Raw genomic sequence first — 7,190 nt, 5'->3', positions numbered from 1 at the left:
ACACTTAAAGTATTTTATTCTCATTTCCAACTTAACTTTCGTAAAATAAATTATTTTCAAATTAATAATCATTTAAATCACATCCAGAAGGTAATGAATTTCAGTAAATTACTAACCAAATATATTTTGTGCACGAAAACTTTCATTTCGTAAATCGATTAAATATCTCTTATCGAACTGCCTTATTTATTCATAATGGTATCAAGAGATAAGGTGTATTTAAAGTCTGCCAAATTTACTTGCACATTTTACACGCTGTTATACACAGAGATAAAATAACCGGAATGTTATTTTACTCATTTTACACTCAGTTACATGATATACATGATAGAAAACAATTTATGTCTAGAAATCAATTAATTAAAAATACATATTAGTTATATAAATGACAATTAATATAATTTTATTAAAGAACTTTCTACTATTCTTAATGTCTGTGACAACTATCATGTTTTCATTTTGTAATACCGAAATACAACCGAGAAAATAACATCCTTATTTCGAATTTGATTCAATTTATTGCGGCTAGGAACAATTACACAACAGCATTTTGAGCTTACAAACTACGAAGAATAACTAGAATCAAAGGCTTTCACAGGTAAGAAACATGATCATGTTCATTCAATGCAATAATGTGACGGAGAACAATTCTTCCGCTTTATTAACATCAGAGTAAGTGGTTGTGCTTATCTATCTTTTACACAAGGTTGTTGCTGCACAGTCTGCTTTAGCCAGTTCCGATTTTTTTAAATATATATATATATATATATATATATATATATATATATATATATATATGTTAATTCAACACCTAACTCTTCCTTACTCTTATTGGGGTCGCAGTGACTCAGTGGTAGAGCGTTCACAGCTGGTGCATGGGGTTCTTCGTTCGATCCCAGCTCGCGTCAAATGAGCTTTGTGGTGGACAAATACCGTGTGCGTGGATTTTGTCAGGTTTTCTACCGTTTCCTCCCACTTTCTTGATTTCATTCATTTTTCATCTTCACGGTCTCCTTTAGCCTAGCTGGCGTACCGTGTGACGTAAAACTTTAAAGATTTTTTCCTTACCCTTATTGTTATTCTTATTTTCTTGGCCATGAAATTTACCATAAATCTGAATATATTACTTGTTGCTTCCAATCTATCTGTCTTTATTTTCCCCACTTAATCCGCATATCTTCTGAGTTTTCTGTTTTTCCATGCAGTGACTTTATTGACAAATGCCAACAAGCTTTCAAGACTATGGACGCCCGAAGGGAAGGGCAGTGTGGGATCCGAGCCCCCCCCTCCCCTGGCCCACGAAAATGTATTAAATTTCTTAAGATTTTCTTAATATAAATAAAAAATACTAAACGTAATATAGCAACTAGGGATTTGAGTCCCATCCCTTCCTAAAAAAAATTTCGGACGCCTATGTTCAAGACTTCATCTCCTACATCCGTGCACGAAGCATCAATGGAACTTGCAAGAGGTTTTTATTTTTCCGCTCGGCTACTCTTATACGTACCACTACGCTATACAAACGAAATACAAACGAAAAAAAAGTTTCTCGCTTATTTGACCTTGTCTCTCAAAAGCACTTAAACATCACAAATTTCTTCCAATACACCTACATTTCAGCACTGGAAGTCTTTAACAAGGGTAACGGATTGACAATGTCAAAAATATCGTGCAAAATTGTGAAAGAAAATATTTATTATCATGAGAAATATATTTTTAAATATGCCAACAATATATCAGACTGTTTCTTCCAATCTTGGGGTCCCGGGTTCGATCCCAGCCCCCGCCAAGTGAACTTTGTGGTTTATAAACACCGTGTGGTTTCCTCCCACTTTCTTCATTCCACCATTTCATTCATTACTCATCATCACCGTCTCCTTTAGCCTAACCGGCATAAGCGTGGGATGTATAACTCAAAGATTTCATTTTATTTCATTGTTTCTTCCACATTACAAAATCAATAATTAGAAAGATATTGTACCGTTTTATAATAATAATTTTAAGATATAAAAGCGAAGGAGAAAGCACAGGAAACTTCAAAAAATTACAGAGAAAAAACTATCTCATCTCTGTTTATGTGATTGTTACAGAAGAGCTCACGAGAGAAACGACCATAATCAAATAAACTTGCACAGCTCACCTCAAATTAGTGTAAACTAGCAAACTTAACCCTTATTTCTTATTTCACACATCAACTGAGACTTGATACGATGCAATTTTTCAGTGTAACTTCATTCAGCACCGATAAACAATAAGTTTTTTTAACCTGTAGCACCTTCTTTAACTACGTTATACTTTTAAAAGTACCATTAAATAGATATAATAAGTACTTTGCCTCACTTAAAAAAAAAGAAGATACTAAATTAGAACTGATGAGCGTAGTTCACCGTGACCGGATTTTGGACAAAATACGACCAACCAAAGATATTATTATACCAACGCTTTTCTTTCTCGTAACGGCGAAATACTACTCAGAGCCACATATTTGCTGTCCAGGTTTAACGATTAGAGCTGGCTAAGAAAATCTTTAGGTATCGTTACAAAAGCCGTCACCTTCTTTCCTCATTATGTCCTACACTTAACGTTACTTTAGTAAATTTGTTGAATGGTGGCATGGTTTACGAGGTTTTACATTATATTAATTACCTCATATCACTTAATAGCTAGTAAAAAAATGATTGTCAAGATATATACTATTTAAATAGTGATATCTACATATTTTCTCATTAGATACTTTCACTGATTATATCAAATTTTCCGTTATTTGTTAATACTTGGAAATTTCAAATTTTCTTTATTAAAACAGGAACAAATAATTAATTACATTACCTGATACTTGTGAACTTCCACTCACAAACAGCTATAAAGGTTTTATTCAGTCTTTTTATTCCATTTTTCTTTTAAAAAATAAAGAGATTACAAAAAGAAAAAAATTACAAAGGCTCGAAAAAGTACTCGTACAGTTACTACTTTTTTAAAAAATGATCGCTATTCACGATTGTTTAACGAGTAAATTAAGCTGAGATGATATATGTCATATATATGAACCCTATACATTTGCATTCACACTATCTTGCACCATTAGTTCACCAGTTGCACCATCTATTCAGTGTAGTTTGATGGTTTCACGTGTTACTCCCATCGAAAAAGCATTCGTACACCGTAGTTTTGTTCGTAGTAAAGATACTTGCCAAGCACTGTTAGTGTAATTACACTTGCATTGATGCTTGAGAAGGTTGCTGACAAAAGTATCAACCTATTTCCTCGGTCTCCGTTCACCACAAATATTTAGTAAAAGGTAAAATGAGACACAAATGAAAAGAAACAACGGAGGATGAAAGTAAAATTATTATCAGGGTTCACAATTAGACTAAATCGGTGTCTGAAATATCTAAAAATCATGGAGCAACTTCCCTCAATGGTGCGGTTGCTATTAGATAGATTCAGCGTTACGTGGTCAATTAAAAACGAACGTAGGAGTGATCGCCCAGAAGAACTATCAAGTGGATACAAGAACATAATAGTGCATACTATCGAAATTAATCTAAAATAAGTATCCCTCAGATTGCAAATGAGCTGCAGAGACGACGAGTAAAAGTATCATTGACTATAGTGAGGAATGCGTTAAAAACAGCATGCTATAATCGTCGTATCTCACGAAACAAAACTTGGGCCATTAACAGTAATCGCAAGAAGCGCCTAGAAATCGCTCTGAAGGGCGTAAATAAACCTTTTAACATTTGAAACAAAGTTATTTTCACCGACAAGAGTTAGGTTCAACTTGTTTGCGTCAAATAAAAGGAAAAACTATGAGAAGAATGAAGGGAACAGAGATCGATCTCAAAAATCGTAGTCCCATAGTGAAACATGCTGCAGAATCTATGCTTGTTTGGCGGTCATTTATGGGATTTTTTTTAACCAAAAAATAAGATACAGGGTTATCTCTAACAAAGCAGTTCTCAAAAATGCTTTATTGGAATAATGTAACTACGTATATTTCACCTAAAAGATACAGCGAGCTTAGTCATTCCCATTTACAGAAGAGTTTCGGGCAATTAAATTATAGCTGCTAAAAGGAATCCTTGATCAATTGAAAAGTGATGTTATTATTACTATTATTATCTTCAATACGTCAGCTGTATGAATACTTTTTCCATGTACAATTTTAGAATTATTTTGTTTTTATATTTTTGTTAAAAATGAAAATAGCTTTTATTTGAAAGTCACGCCATTAATGTAATCATAGATGTATACACTAATACACATAATTTTATCACCCACTTTACATCCTTGATATGAATAGTATCATTAAAATTATATGAAACCTAGGACTGTACGAATACATTTCGGATTACTGTATATTACTCAGTTGTAGCTGTAGTTTCGTCTTTTGAACTTAATGAAGCCTTTTGGACAATTTTCAAATCTGAAGTTTGAGATGTTTGCGATAGAGAGCTTATACTACTTTCCTTAGTGTTGTTAGCAGTCCCAGTATTGTTACGTCCTGCGCGTTAGTGCCTTCATTTAATTTGGTATCGGTGTTGACACTATCTTCAATTTTACTATCCGTATTACCTTCCATGTTCACACCTAAAAAAGAAAAATATATATTAAAAAACTTACATTTGAGTACAGAATTTCCGCCGTGTTATATAGCATTTGCAAAACTATGAACAACACAATTCTTTATTAAAGCTGGTATTAAAAATCATAGAACTTAATTCATATTTAATGACAAATTTACTGAATCAATCAAGTTCACATAACCCTATAATTACACGCATTACCACCTCACTCGAGGAATGTCTAGAGTACAATTCAGTTCACATAGTATTGCACTATCTTTGAGTTTTACGTCCCACGTTATGCCGGTTAGGCTAAAGGAGACAGTGATTATGAGAAATGAGTGAAATGGTGGAATGAAGAAAGTGGGAGGAAACGGGAGAACCCCGAGAAAACCCACGAGCACGATGTTTGTCCACCACAAAGTCCACACGGCGTGAGCTGGGATCGAACCAGGAGTATTACACTATCATATCGAACAATATACTACATTACAATTTTCCAGTTGGTTTACGTTCACTATTTTCAATTTTCGAGATATTGAAAAATAACAATAATAAAAAAGATACCTTCCCAAAGAAATATATAATCAGTAAGCAGTATTATTTTACATTAGTAATTAACATTAAATTCTTTACCTTAAAATGAGTTACTTACGAATATATGTAGATCACAAAATTATTGTCAGAGTAACAGATTGGGAGTGGGTGTGTTATACTGCAAAGGTCTCTTTGCACCCGTTAATGTCTAAAATTCAGTAACAAGTCTGCCATGAAAGCAAATGTAAGATAGAAAACATGCAAACACTGTGATAAAAGCACTAGTGCAAAATCAGTAACATAGAGGGATATTAATCTTTTGCTGGGTATATTCTTCAAGCGTTTTCTTCTGACAAATTCTTAATCTTTATTCTCTTTGTATCTTTCCTTTTTCTAGTGGTTAGTTTTCTTATATCTTTTCTAGTAAGTATTAATTTCATAGCTAAAAGATAATGATCACTCCCTTTTTCTGGTCCTCTCATGACTCTTACATTTTTGATTTCTTTCCAGACTTCTCTAGGTACTAATATGCAATCTATTATAGACTTCTTCTCTTGATGTTTCCTCTCTTGTATTAATGTTTCTTGATGGATATTCTTGTGTTTAAATTTTGTATTTGTTATTACTAGGTTGTTTTCGAAGCACAACTCTATGATTCTTCTTCCATTGTCGTTTTGTATTGTTTTACCATATTACCCTAATAGCCCGTTATAATTCTTATAGTTTCTCCCAACTCTTCCATTTAAATCTGCAACTATTGTTGATATGTTAGTATCGTCTATTGTTTGTTGTAATGTATCCCAAAATTTTTCTTTCTATTTTATTCGGGCATCTTTACTTGATCCGTACCCCATAACTATTTTTTGTCGTCTATCTTCTTCCTCATCTAATAAGATTGTATCATTATATTTTCATTCACAAATTCCCAATCTTGTATTCTGTTTATAATATCCTCTTGTACTATACACAACCTACTCCTAACTTTGCTCTTTAGAATTTGGATACTCCTGAGTAAAATAAAGTGTACCCATTCCCTATGTTTTCTATACCTTGTCCTTTCTTTTTGGTTTCGGTTATTCCTATAATTTTCATTTTTAACTCCTTTGCTTCTGCTGTTAGTTCTTGTTCTTTTCCTGTTAAATCTCGAACATTCCAGGTTCCAGTCCTCGTATATTCTAATCCTCTCCTTGTTGTTATCAGATCGTTCAAACCGGCTCTATGTTTCCCTGTTCTTTTGATGGTTAGCAATTTCGAATATATGGGGTATCAGCCAGTAGTATCCTATCGTCATGAAGGGGTTGCCTTCTTTAGATGCTCAGGCTCACATTTGTCTGGCTGTTAGTCTGCAGACTTCTTGTTTTACAGGCACTTAATGCCTAAACCATCCTCCTTTCTCATCCGGGCTTGAGACCGGCAATGGCGGAGTTAAAAGTAAAAACTTATACTTAAAATTCCGTGACTTTTCCATTTTGTTCAGCTTTTCATGAAATTCCCTGACTTTTCCAGATTGGTGGGGACTCTGTAACTTGAATCATACATAAACAATGACTTCCGTATTTTATGCTACTTTGAACTATATTTTCAAAATCCTAATAATTAATTTGCCATTTTCGTTTTTAATTTGATTATTCCCAGAAAAATCAGTTACAAGGACACTATATATCGTTTGAGTTCACTCGAACTCATCTGATCTGGATCAAACTTGGCGCTGTTGCAGACTTTGACCTGCTATACAGGCTTGTGAAGTAATATGATGTAGGAACGTTTGGTTCTTAAGTTACGTAAAGCAACTATCAAAAGGACTTCTTTTTATGACTATGCGTAAGTTTTAACTGTAGTTTTCAGCTCATTTAATGATCATTCCCACTCTGACTTGTGCTTAAGATTATAATATGATAAGTATATTTACCTACTTCAACAAAAAGTATTCTCTACAAATATATATATATATATATATTTAACAAGGATTATGCAAAACATTCACATTGAATTTGTTGGGGATATTAAGCGGCCAGAATGTCCCCAAGATGATGTACAATTCCATTAGAGTGGTTGTCAAAATAATAGTCTTTGAAAAATAATAGAAAT

At 33.3% G+C, this 7,190-nt stretch overlaps 1 long non-coding RNA gene across 1 annotated transcript in view; it reads right to left on the bottom strand.

The window, feature by feature from the left end:
- Nucleotides 1-713: 713 nt before the first annotated feature.
- Nucleotides 714-7,190, bottom strand: part of LOC145688836 (uncharacterized) — a 274,554-nt gene continuing 268,077 nt past the window's right edge. The window contains exon 3 of the long non-coding RNA XR_014131998.1: nucleotides 714-4,590. This is a non-coding gene — a long non-coding RNA (uncharacterized LOC145688836). The remainder of the gene's footprint in view (nucleotides 4,591-7,190) is intronic.

Source organism: Thermobia domestica, chromosome 7 (assembly GCF_964235325.1).
Source record: "Thermobia domestica chromosome 7, izTheDome1.hap1.1, whole genome shotgun sequence".
Lineage (NCBI taxonomy): Eukaryota > Metazoa > Arthropoda > Insecta > Zygentoma > Lepismatidae > Thermobia > Thermobia domestica.
This window is presented reverse-complemented; position numbering and strand designations above follow the sequence as displayed.